The sequence below is a fragment of the Fukomys damarensis genome, unplaced genomic scaffold (genome assembly GCF_012274545.1).
Source record: "Fukomys damarensis isolate Sample0158 unplaced genomic scaffold, DMR_v1.0_HiC HiC_scaffold_33, whole genome shotgun sequence".
NCBI lineage: Eukaryota > Metazoa > Chordata > Mammalia > Rodentia > Bathyergidae > Fukomys > Fukomys damarensis.
In genome coordinates, this window is record NW_022900945.1 from 47,646,481 (window position 1) to 47,659,826 (window position 13,346).

Sequence of the window (13,346 nt, forward strand, 5' to 3'; positions counted from 1 at the left end):
TGTGTGTGTGTGTGTGTGTGTGTGTGTCTGTGAAATGGCACATTTAATCAGATTAATATATATCCACAGCTGGGGATTTAGCTCAGTGGTGCTGCCTCTTGCCTCTCAATCGTAAGATCCTGAGTACAATCCCCGGTACAATATACATATATATATATGTACAGAGCAATACTGCTCCTCATATGACAGAACTGAGTTCACATATTTGTGAGTAGCCAGGATCTGCTGCTTCCTAGGGATGAGACCTTGGACAAAGGTCCACTTCCTTACTTATAAAATGGGGCTCAAAAACTGCTTATCTAACAAGGTTACTAAGCAAATTGTGAATAATAATATATGTAAAAGACTTAGCACAGTGCCTAATACATAATAAACACTCAGTGAAATTTTACTTATCATTCTGCTTAAGGATTTGAAAGCAGTTTACCTTATTAAGTAGGCTAATCCACCCAGAGTAGTTTCTAATAAATACTCTCTTTATACAGTATATGCAAGTAAACTTCAAACACGCTCAGGTAAAATGATCATAAGTTCCATATTTGTGATAGCCTAAATAAATAGGTGTCATTGTTTTATACTGTCTGTGTTAATACTTCCTTTCATTTGTACAGATAATTGAGAACTGAATGCATTGAAACAAAAGGTGAAGCTTGTAATGCCCAAGAGAAACTTATTTAAGGCGTGATTATGACTAGGAAACAGTCTGTAAAAATAGCTCTCGTCCTCACATCACATCACTTGTTCCCGGAGGGTGTCTTCAAGTCTTCCTGACAAACATGTCTGCCCTCCTGCAGACCCAGGATTCTATTCTGCCTCACACATACCCAACACAACTGCCAGCTGAGTTCTAATTGCAGAATCTTCATTACCAGGGACGATTGAAACTATAAAAAGAAACCAGCTGAATTTTTCACATCCTGCTGGGTGAGCACAAGGCCTGGCTCTCCTGTTCCTGCCCTCCTCCTTCCCCCAGCAATTATCCTTTGTACATGTGTGGTCTGGCTTCTGCAGGAAGCTCTAAGCAATTGATAGACGTTATCTCCCTTCTCCTCCAACCTCCCTCCCCAGGAGGTAGAATGGTGACCATGACAAATATGTCTGGCCTTCCTCTACAGTCTCAGAAACAGGAGGTTCATTCATTTCTTAACCTCCTTACCTAAGTTTCTTGTTCAAAGTCACCTAGTGGTGAGTGACCATAGATAATAGACATTTCTCCTAACCTCAGGCTGCAAATTAGTCTTTTCTGTTACATTTGTTCCATCAATGAGCATTTATAAATTACCTGCTGAGTGCTCAGGATTGAGTTAATTATGGTAAAGGGGGATATCCAGAAGCAAAAGGCTACCAAGGAATTAAAAATCTAGTTGGAAGGCAAAATTAGATAGGACACCTCCTCGTTCTGTAGCTAATAACTCTGACAATCAAGGGAATGATTTTTGCAAATTTTATATAAAGTTTACGCAGACTTTCATGTGTGGGGGTGTGTGTCTTGATATCAAGAAAAAGAAATGTCTGAAGGAAGTACATCAGAAAGTTAAATAAAGCTATCTGAGACATTATGTAAAAAATATTAGAGAAAATGGTCCCTGAAAACACGATGAAACTGTCTGGGGTTGAATCCCAGTTTTGCAACTGACTATGTTATCTTGTCCCTGTTATATTGGACTCTCTGAATTTCTATTTTCCTATTTATAAAATGGGATGGTAATTGTAGTATCTGATTGAGTGATTGTGAGGATTAAATAGAAATGGATTTCACACATACAAGTGCTCAATAAATATAACTTTAATGATGAAATACTGGAGGAGAAGAGGCATGGGAAAAGAAGTCTCAGAGAAAGTGAGACATAAAATGGTCCTGGATGAATGAAAGATTGGGCTAGTCAGAAAGGAAGGCTGGGAGAATTGGGATTAGGAAGACTTCCTGATGGAAGGCAGAGGCAGAAAGAAGCTTCAACTGTTCTCCAAGATAGAAGGTTGTGCAGGAAATGAGAAATAGACTTGTTTAAGAAGGGGAAACATAGTAAGGGGCCTCAAAGAAATCAATTTCACATACACAAAGCCTTTCTCATCATTAACACTCCCGCCAGAGTAGTGCATTTGTTCAGTCGGTAGTTGCTGCATCATTGTCACCTAGGTGACAACAGTCACCTAGACTGCTTACAGTCTACAGAATTCATTCTTGGTTTTGTGTATTATATGGGCTTAGGCAAATGAATAATGATTGATGCTTGGATTTTTTTGAAAAAAATTTTTTGTTTCTTCCCAACAAAAAGAATCACAGCAGTGAAGATAATGAATCAAACAAACCAACAAAATCTGCAGATAACATCTTCAACAAGATCATGTTACAAAGGAATTCCCATGAACTTTAAAACATCAAAGAATGGAGTCAACCAAGTAAATTTATCTTACTGGTGTCAACAACTGTCCAGATGGAAGCAGAGAGAAGACAAAAAACACAGGACAGTTAGGTGGGGGCAGGGAATTCACTGATAATCATAAATACCCAACCTTGAAAGGAGAACATTTGACAAAGGTGACAAATTGAACAGACCCTGTTGAGATTACAAGGCTCCAAATGATGTTTTTTAGTTGACAAGAGGTCAACTCCCCTTCCATAGGAAAAATCAAAATAGAAGAAAAAATTTTAAATGACTTTGTCCATAGAAAACTGCCTGCATGGATCATTGCCCATTCCACCATTACTGAGAGAGAAGAAAATTGAATTCAAAGCCAGTAGAGGGGCCATATATTAACATTATGTGCTTCTGGAAGGCTGCTGTGAGGGAGATTGAGTGTATAGTAACAAAATCAAAGAAATATCTGGATGTCCCTTCCCCCTCATTCCTGTCAAGCAAGTAAAATGCCTAAAAAATAATTAACGCCAGTGTCTAGGACAGAAGTATGAGGATGTTTACAGTGTTGGGGGAAGGCTGCCTTCTGAAGAGAAAGCAATCAGGATGGTCAGACCAGGCACTGATCCATGGAGTCTCTACCCTGGAATGCTATCCCAATCCTCATTCCTTAAAATCAGCAGGAATGACAAACGGGAGTTTGAATTTAGACCTCTTCCCTCTACGCCTAATATCTCCAAAATAGCTGTCACCTATAAGGGGAAACTGAATTACAGCACACACAGACACATACACAGACATGTACACACACACACACACACACACACACACACACACACAAAACCAGACAGCTGAGGAGTGCAACCACTAATTGAAGTAAGGTAATAAACTTAGTTGTCCATGCTAGAGAGGATAGATTTTTAAAAATTGAAATAATTACATATTATCACAGATAAGATATTGTTAACATTGAGTGAATGCCATAACTTTTTAAGAGTTTTAAATAAAAATACCAGATAGGAGAAATATAGCAGTTTAATTAAGGAACTTAATTGAAGAGAGAAAAAAACAGAATGAATACAAATTTGAATTTGTGAACCACAGATAGGTTTGAGGAGCTATCTCATAAGGTATCAGAATGAAACAAAGTGAAGAAAAATAGAGTAACAAAATAGAGTAGGAATGGAAGAAAAAAGGTAACAGGAAGATCTTGGTCACACCTCTCACAATGCACAACTGGTCCCTTTTGCATTAATGCAGAACTTGACCTTCTCCTTACTTTGACCAATGGGATAAAAATAAACATGATGTAAGCAAAACATATGTTAAGTATTTGTGTCTTGAGGGTAAGATGAGATATACCTGACCATGTGGCTTACTTTGACAAATGGGATGTCAGAGAAATTGAAGCCAACACAGACTTAGTAAAGACTTGTGTTAAACACTGCCCTCCTCATGTGAGGAAGCCTAGGCCAGCCTCCTTGAGGATCAAAGATAACATGGACAGACACAGTCGTCCCAGATATCCAAATGAGCTCAGATCCCTGGATTCTCCTCAGCTAAAAGCTGCCTTATGATTACAGCCCCATGCAATCAATGGAATCACCTAGCCAACCACATAATCATAAGAAATTATTATTTTAAGCCACAGAGTTTTGAAATATTTATTATACATGCAACAATAGAAAATTCACATGGGAGATAACATCCTAAATAATAACCTAAAGTTTCTAGACTAAAAGATGTTTGACTGAAATAAAAAACATTTTAGATGGAAAGGCTAGTACAATGCCAAAAAAAAAAAATTCATTTGAGATTTGCATTATGATGTAAAAACTTCAAATTCCAAAAGACAATTCTAGATCATACAGAAGGAATATGTGACTTGCAGAGTAACATAAATAAGTTTTATCAAAGTTCTCACTTGTGACACTAAAACTAAGAAACCTATAAAGCATTATTTTCAAAGAGTAAAAAATAAAAGCTCTTCCAACCTACAGCCAAATCATCTTATTTGAGGAAACAATAATGGTACTTTTGAGTAAGCAAGCCCACAGTAACTTTAACACAGGAGATTAGGGCCTGGCAAAGCTGGCTGGGGAAGCAGGCATGACTTGTTGATTGCAGAATCCCAGAACACAGGAACAGTTCCTAAAGCCCTGCATGTGGACTTCTCACGAGAACTGAGCAGGTTTTCCATAGGATGGCCTAGACCTGTATTCTTTCACCTGAGGTGTGATATCCCAGCACCACTTTTCAGAACCCAAATGTAGATGTTCTCATGAGTTTCCATGAGATTTGAAGAGTATAAAAGGGCACAAATGCCAAGAAAAGAAAAAGAAAACTTCCTACCGTGGCTTTCCTCATGACAGCCTCCCTGCTTTCTCCATGGTATATTTTTATCTTGCTTTTTCCTCTTTTACTTGGCCCAACTGCAGAGCCAGCTTCTCCCTCACTCTTTACTTTTACTTTTTCAAATAAACTTTTGTTTGTTTCAGTTAATTCTTTGTTCAAGACGAAAGGAACCTGGAATCCAACTGCAGGAGAGGTAAGCAACCCAAAACCTGATAATGTTTTACTGGTGAGCCTCTTTTAAGAGCTACCCAGTAACACAATAGACACTCTAAAAATTTTTCTGACCAAAGTTGGGTGTAGTGGTATTAACCTATAATGCTTACACTTGGGAGACTGAGGAGGATTGCTATGTGTTTGAGGTCAGCCTGAATTACATAGTCAATGAAAAGACCATGATGAACTGGGGATTTAGCTCAGTGGTGCCACCGCCTGCCTCTCAAAATGCAACATCCTGAGTTTGATCCCCGCACCAAAAAAAAAAAAAAAAAAAAAAAAAAAAAAGAAAAAAAGAAAAAACCCAAAACCAACATTTTGTCTTTAAAAACTTTTAAAGGTTGGGAAAATTTTGGCAAGTAATAAAGGAGGAAATGTGAGAAGATTCAAATAAATAAAATGCATTTAAAGGGAAGGCAGGGACAAGGGGGAAAAATGAGAACCAAGAGCTGTCATGTAGAGGTACAAGATCCTAACAATGAATGTAACTGTACTGTATCCCTAAAATGTACCAATAAACTCAATTACAAAATGCATTTAAAAAGGTGAAATAATGGGAGTCAATATAGATTTTTAAATACAATGAAAAGACCATGATGAACTGGGGATTTAGCTCAGTGGTGCCACCGCCTGCCTCTCAAAATGCAACATCCTGAGTTTGTCCCCCCCCAAAAAAAAAAAAAAAAAAAAAAAAAAAAAAAAGTGATGAAGTTCAGCGTTGTGTTGGTAGTCTATCAGTGAAAAGGGCCTTTTTATTAAAAGGCAGGAGGAATTTCTGACTGGATATAGAAGTTAAGGAAAAAACATTGAGTGTTATTATGGGAAATGAGATTGGTAAAATGAGTTAAGGTTAGACTATGCAGGGCCTTTGACCTTAATCTTAAAAAGGTTAAGTGTTGGGGCAGCATAGAAAATGAATCAGAAGAGTAGACCAATTAGAACAATTGAAGAAACACAAAATATTGCAATTGATTTTCAGGCACGGAATGATGAGGGACTGAACAAACTGTGAGTAATAGGAGTGGAAAGGGTGGGTAGAAATAGAAGATAATAAAAATGCTGAATCTGAATGACTTGGTAGACTGAAGTAAGTGATAAATAGGGAGAAGGGCTCAAGAAATCTCTGAGGTTCCTAGTTTTGTTAGGAGGTAAGTGGTAGCAGCCTTAACCAAGATAGAATGTTCGGGGGGCACTGCTTTAGCCAGAAGTTAATTTAATTTTGAATATATGTTTGGCTGCTTCCAATTACAGTACACATAGCTAGTGGGTAATTGGGAAGGATCCTCTGGACCTTAAGAGATGACATGACTAAGAATACCAGATCAATAATTTAACCAGAGTTTGGGAAAGTAACTAAAGCTATGATATATCCAAAATTTCACAGACCCGAGTGTGGAAGATAAATGTCATTTCCAAAGACAGAATTCAGTCCTATTTTTGAGAGGCATGGGTGATGCTGGGAAAAGCACAACCACATTTGGCAACTGTCAGATCACATCTGCTTTCTGTGGCATGGTTTCCTTACTGACTGACAATCAGAATACGTAAATATATGTAACACATCAAGCAGACAAATCCACTCTGCTCAGATCTGCCTAAATATTTAGACACAGACAAGCAGTGACAGAAATTATTGAGAAATTGAAATTCCAATCACTAAAGGTGATCAGTAAAACAGAGAACAGCTCTCATTCCATCTTGACTCCATCATCAGACTTGTGATTGGCTTATTACTTCCGGAATGAGGACAGAATTGTTCAACAAAGTAGAAGTTTCTCTACTTGAGTGATTGTATGTAAGCCCTTCATTCTCTTCTGTGAATTTTCTTTTTTTATTAATTTTATTAGTACATTTAAAGTATACAGTATAATGACATGCATTGTTGGAAATTTGTACCTTTACATAATCAGTCTTGGTTCTTATTTTTCCCCATTCCCCTGCCCTCTCTTCAACCCCTCGTTTCTGTGAATTTTCTTCTCATGGTGTTATGAAAATCTCCTGGCTAGGCCAAAATGTTATTGGATAGCTCCTTCTAAAATTAGCTCACCAAATAAACATTATCAAGTTCTGGGTCTCTCATCTGTCCTTCTGGAGTTGGATTCCAGGTACTCCTTGTCTCAAAGAAACAATTCAACAAAGCTAGCAAGAAGCAATGACAAAGTTTATTTGAAAAAGTAAAAGTAAAGACTGAGGGAGAAAGTGGCTCTGCAAATCAAGCTTGGGCTGGGTAAAACAGAAAAAAGCAAGACAACACCCTGGAGAAAGCAGTGTAGGCTATGATGAGGAAAGCCATGACAGCAAGCTCTTCTTGGTAGCTGTATCCTTTTATACTGTCCAAATTTCAAGGAAACCTGGGAGGCCTTCTACATTTAAGTCCAAAGAGGTGGTGCTGGGACCCCACAGCTCAGGTTGATATCAGGTCTAGACCATCCTATGGAAAACCTGTTTGAGTTTTCTGAGGGCTGTGGGAACTGTTCTACACATATGTTCTTTCTTTCTTCTTGGGGGGGGTGGTACCAGAGATTGAACTCAGGCCCTTGTGCTAGCAAGGCAGGCACTGGAACCACTGAGCCAAATCCCTGGCTACGCATATGCTCTTGAACTTTGTAATTGATGGTTCATGCCTACTTCCCCAGCCAGTTTTACTATGCCCTAATCTCCTATGTCGATGGCATCTACTGTGTTGATGGAGGGTAAAGTGGAGAAGTGAGCAAAGGGCAGAGCACAAGTGAAGTTCAAAGAACATGAAATTTGACATTAAATATAAAATTGAGTTCAAGTTCCAGCTCCATGGGTCCCTACCTGTTTGACCCAGCTCCACGAATCTCTTCTTTTGTTGTTCGTACATGTTTACAACATATAAAGTTTATAGTCATTTTAAGGAGGAGGTGCATGTACATAACACAGCTTAATTCTTTATTCCCCTTCCCATCCATTTCCTTCCCTCTATCTCTAGAACTGCTTTCCCCATTTCCATTATTATTGTCATTATTATTATTGTTGTTGTTGTTGTGTTTAGTTTATGTTTATGACACATAACGTTTACATTCATTGTGGGTATTTGGTACATGTACATGGTGCATATTAAATATTTTTACCTCTCCTTTCCTTCCCTGCTCCTTGCTATTGGTTTCTTGGACCCCTTCCCATTTGTAAATTATATATCTCCCTGCTTTCTTCTATAAGCCTTTATTTTACTCTTTATTTATACTTTGCCTTACTCAAGTGAGATATGCCATATTCTTATCTTCAGGATAAGAATATTTGTTCCTGCCCAGTCTACATCACAGAACACATGGATGTCAAGGGCCAGTGTACAAAGGCTGAATGAAAATTATGGGTTGCATTTAAATTTTTTAAAGTGTGGCCATAAAAGACACACTGCCTTCAATCCTTAAAATACTCCCTGTCCCTTCAAACACACTTGCCCCATCATTTGTGACACCTTCTGAAGCAGTTCTGGAAGTCCCTTTTCATTTATGTTTGAGGTATGATTTTAAAAACTATGGTAAATGCTGCTGCTGAGTGCCATCCAATGGAAAGGAAGGCTCATGAAAATATTATAATGCGTCCTCATCCACCTTATTCACTAGATCTGACACCCTGAGACTTCTGGATCTTCCCTAAAATCAAAGTGGTCATGAAAGGAAGATCTTTGCATTGTTTCAGGACATCATGGCAGTCACAACAGCACAACTAAAGATACTCGTAAAAGAGGACTGTAGAGTTGCTTCAGAAAGTTGTAGGAATGATGGCATGAGCGTGTTTGAATTGAGGGGGAATTAATGGCAAGGTACCTCTTACTGTAATATTTTAATATTTGTCATATATCAGTGGGTTTTGAACTGTGGTTTCAGGCTTCCTCATTAGTCGCCCAGGGTCCACAGCTACAAGAAGGCATCCAGATAAGAGATAACCTGAGGGGCAGGTCTCTGGCTCCTGAATGCCTGTTGTACCACAGCAGCTGTACTTTTTATCTGCTTTATCTGCTGAGGTTCTAAAGGAAATTTTGTTTGAAACTTTATCTGCTTCTAAATGTATCCTTAAAAACCACTGATGTATATTAAAAGGGCACATATAAATATGAATTATTATCATTGGAGAGTAAATTCACAGCCTTTGATGAATATTGAATGAAAAAGAACATGAATCTAAAATTGACTTTTTGGATTATGTGTGCACTGCAATTTCTGGTATCTTCTCTTGACCTTCATTATCAGATAAATAAGAATTCATTGTATGTGATTTTTTTATTATAATTAGAACTTGGCTTCTAGTACTACTCTAAATTACTTCTGTAAAGACCATACACTTATGTTGGTTGCATCTGAGGATTGGGTGCTGAGTAGTCAGGGGAGGCTGCTACCATCTTTTACCCATCATAGTTTCATAATGATTTTCCATTCTGCAACCCAGTAGAATGGGATGAGGCAATATCCCAGCTGTTCCCCACTGGAGAGACACTATTCAGGAGACTGCAATCTCCCCATTGACCCAGAGTTCCTGTGGGAGAATTTAATTTCCCCATCATTATTTCCCATCATTAGGCCAGGGATCTAAAAAAGAGGGTACCAGGGACCAGAAGTAGAGCTTAGATTTTCTACAGGCAAATCACTAAGGACTTCTCTCTGATGTGTCTTAACAGGCATCCCAGGAGCTCAGGATCTGAATAGTCTGTAGTACTAATCTGTCAAGTAATGGGGAATGGGTTAATAAAGGAAAAATTTCAGAATTGTTCTAGTTTTAAAAAGAGCAGCAAAATCTTTATGAAATAAATTGATCATAGGAATAGGAGCTAGTTAATTATTTGTGTATAAGAATATCATAATTTATGAGTCCTTTTTTTTTTTTTTTAGCAATAACACCAAGGAATGCCAGTGAGGAATAGAGGAAACATTTAAGGACACTCTTAAATTCTTAATTATCTTAGTCTTTAAAGACTGCAGGGCTTTCAATCAACATCTCTCCAGGCAGAAGATTTTGCAGTCGGTTCGCTCTTCCCAAGGTCTGTTCCTTCCTCTGCAGCTGTGTCACACAGCAGTTTGTCTCACCTACAGTGCTGCTTTCTTTAATGCCACCTGGTCATCCAGCCAGGACACTGGGCAGAAGCACTGCAGATTTTGCCACTTCTATTTACCAAGTAGAAGGGAGGGTTGGGGTAATGTTTCCTAAAGCAATAACCTCAGTAGCCCCTGGTCATTACAGTACAATGAGAAAAGGTTCTGGTCACCAAGTATTGGGTAGGTGCTAGGGAAGTTACAGTGTCCTCATTTGTCCTGAAGTGAAGTAGGCAAGAGATTCAGAGTCCTGCATCACCTAGATGAGCCATAGGACCCCAGCACCCATCACCTAGGTCATAGAAGCTTGGGGTGAGGACAGTTTAAACTGAAAGGTAGGGTCAAAAGGACAGGAGTCATGCTGTCAAATTCATCTTTGGAAATTTCAAGAACTCTACCAAGACCTCCATTTGCTCCTTCAGATAGTAAAGGAAAACAAGAACTAACACATCAGCCCCAAACATAGACAGACCATCTAGGGTAGAAGTTGCTTTATCTTGACCACTCCAGGGATGTGTTCTGACAGGCATGCTGGCCTTACAGATGCAAACTCTAAATGTTCATAGAGTATTTCTAAGAGCAAAGGCTGCATAAGTTCAAAGATCCCTTCTGTAGTATGAGCTAAGGAGAAAACAGAAGATTGTGGAAAGAAAACTAATTGGTAGAAAATGTATTTGTACAAGATACTTTTACAGTAAGCATCTTTAAGTCTCTTGGCAACCAGATGAGTCAGTTATTATTACTCCCTGCTTTCTAAATGAGGAAATTGAGAATGAGAAAGGTCACACACTGCGCTGAAGGCAACGTCACTAATAAGAGATGGAACAGAGATTTTTCTCTTGGCCATTGCATTCAATTAAGCAATTGCTAAATCCTCTGGTGCTGCCTTTTAAATAAGTTTCAAATCAGTCTCTTGTTTCCCAACCTTATTACCCTGAGCCTAGTTCATTTGTCTTCACCTTTGCAATGGTCTCCCTACATGTCTCATTGTGTCTGCTGTTCATTCCCTTTGCTCTATGCTCTCCTCCAGACCACTGTACTATCCTCCACATCCGCCACCCTTTGTCCTTATGCCCTACGCTAGACTGTCTTGGTAAAATCTTTTCCTGTTTTAAGTCCCATCTTTGAACATCATGTGCCAGACATCACAGGCAGAAGCTCCTCCCCCAGAGCAGTACTACAAGTACAAATCCTCCTTAACATCGATGATTAACTGTGTCACGGTTGACCCTTAAGGGTGTGTCTATATTGTCACCCTCTGTGAGCTTTTTGTGGAAGGGGAACAAATCTCTGTTCATTCACTTATCCCTTGCCTTTTTACAATGTCTTCCCCATAGTAGGCAACCCCTAAGAACTTGTTGAACAATGTGAATAAATGAGTAAAAACAATGAATGAAAAAATTTTTAAAGTTACTAAATGAAGAAATGAAACTTCAAACAATAGTTATCTCTGACTCAAAAACTGTACTAAAAAGAATCTTGAGTCATTACTAGAATGTTAGTTTTTTTTTGTAAACCCAAAAGGAACATGAAAGACAATTATAGAATATACTCTACATGTAAATTTTGAATTTAAAACAGATAGTAATATTCACGGCAGTTTGCAAAAAAGTCCATAGAAAACCATGATAAATTATATTTATGTAATACTTCATAGCTTTCAGATGATTTCATACACTGTCTTTCATTTTAACTGAACAGTCACCCAAATGGTGAAGCAGAGGAGGTGTTTATTATCCCCACTTCTCAGTAAGGAAACTAAGGATCGGGGTCACACATTCCCAAAGTCACACCAAGGCAGAGATCAAGCAGAACCCAAGTATTCTGAGTGCAAGTTCACTCTACCAGGTGACCCCTGAGATCATCCCACAGGCAGGGAAAATGCATTATGATTTTCTAGTTTAACATTCTCACAATTTTCCTCACGTCCTTTTCTAACAATAAGCAGTCATCTTAAGTCTCAGACATCTTAAGAAGACAGGACACTGAGGGCAGACACATTTTCAGAGTCAGGCCTCCATTTCCTTTGACTTTTCTCGATCTTCCTGGCAAACAGTTGACATTATGATGCAGCTGCTCAGGTCTCAAGCTCTGAACTCACCTGTCAGCCAACTGTGTTCGGAGAGGGAGGGAGGCCAAGCGCATGGCAAGATTTGGTGCAGAGAACAAGTAAAGGGAAGCAGAAAGAAGCAGATAGACCTAGGTTTGAAATGAAGCTCTACTTACTTTTCCATGTTGATATCAAATTCTTCCAGCAGCATGGTAAAAACACTTTTCCTTCCTCCAGAAATTGCTGTAGTGCCTCTGTTGAAAATTATTTACTTGTATTACACATTGTCTATTGTTAGGCACTCCATTCTGTTCCAATGATTGATTTGTTTCTCCTGATGCCATACTATCTTGATAGTATAGTAGTACAGTAAGTCTTGAAGCTAGGTAGTTTAAGTCCTTCAATTTGTTTTCTTTGGCATTTCTTTAGGGATCCTGAATTCTTTACATATAAATGTGAGCCAGTTTAGGAACATCTACAAAAGACCCTAGAAGAATTCTAATTGGAATTGCTTTGAATCTTTAGATCTGAGTAAAAAGAACTGACACCTTTGTAAAACTGAGTCTTCTAATCCATAAATATATCCATTTATCTAGGTTTTTAAAAAAATTTTATAGTTTCCAGTGATCATGTCATTCTTTTGTTAAATTTATTTCTAAGACTCACATTTTTTTCTGTTACTGAAAATCAAGTTATGTTTTGTTTTTCTTTTTCCAGTATTGGGGATTGAACCCGGGGCCTTCACACTGAACTATATCCAAAGGACATGTTTTATGTTTTATTTTGACACAGGGTTTGCTCTCAGTGAGTCACTAAATTGTCCAAGCTGGGCTTAAACCTGCAATCCTCTTGCTTCTGGCTGCCACAATGCTGAGATTAAAGGTATGCTCTGCTATGCCTAGCTTGGGTTTTAAAACCTTTATTTTTCAATTTTACGTATTAAGAGCAAGTGTGAATTTACCTCGGAGTTAATAAATTATCAGTGTGAGAGTCTGTCTTACATGTCTAGAGGTAGCCTAGTAGCTTTGTATTATTTTTCTTTTAAGCAGGGGCTTCCAAATTGCTGTACTATATAAAACTTAAATCTCTTCTCTGCCTGTAAATGTTCTTGGTCTGCCTTAGAACCTCAGTCTTCTTATCTGTAAACTTGGGATAGTTATATTTACCTCCAAAGGTTTTTATGTAATAAAATACACATAAAATTTATTGTTTAAACCATTTTAAAATTTACCATCCTGTGACATTAAGCGCACCGTGTTGTGCAACCATTACCACTATTTATTTCTTTTTGTTTGGGTTTTTTTTTTTTTTTTT

At 38.2% G+C, this 13,346-nt stretch overlaps 1 long non-coding RNA gene across 1 annotated transcript in view; it reads left to right on the forward strand.

Annotated features, from left to right (window-relative positions):
- The window catches only part of LOC104866950, a 191,582-nt gene extending 181,691 nt beyond the window's left edge, over positions 1-9,891 (forward strand). The window contains exons 4-5 of the long non-coding RNA XR_004515051.1: positions 4,856-4,905; positions 9,782-9,891. This is a non-coding gene — a long non-coding RNA (uncharacterized LOC104866950). The remainder of the gene's footprint in view (positions 1-4,855; positions 4,906-9,781) is intronic.
- Positions 9,892-13,346: the final 3,455 nt, after the last annotated feature.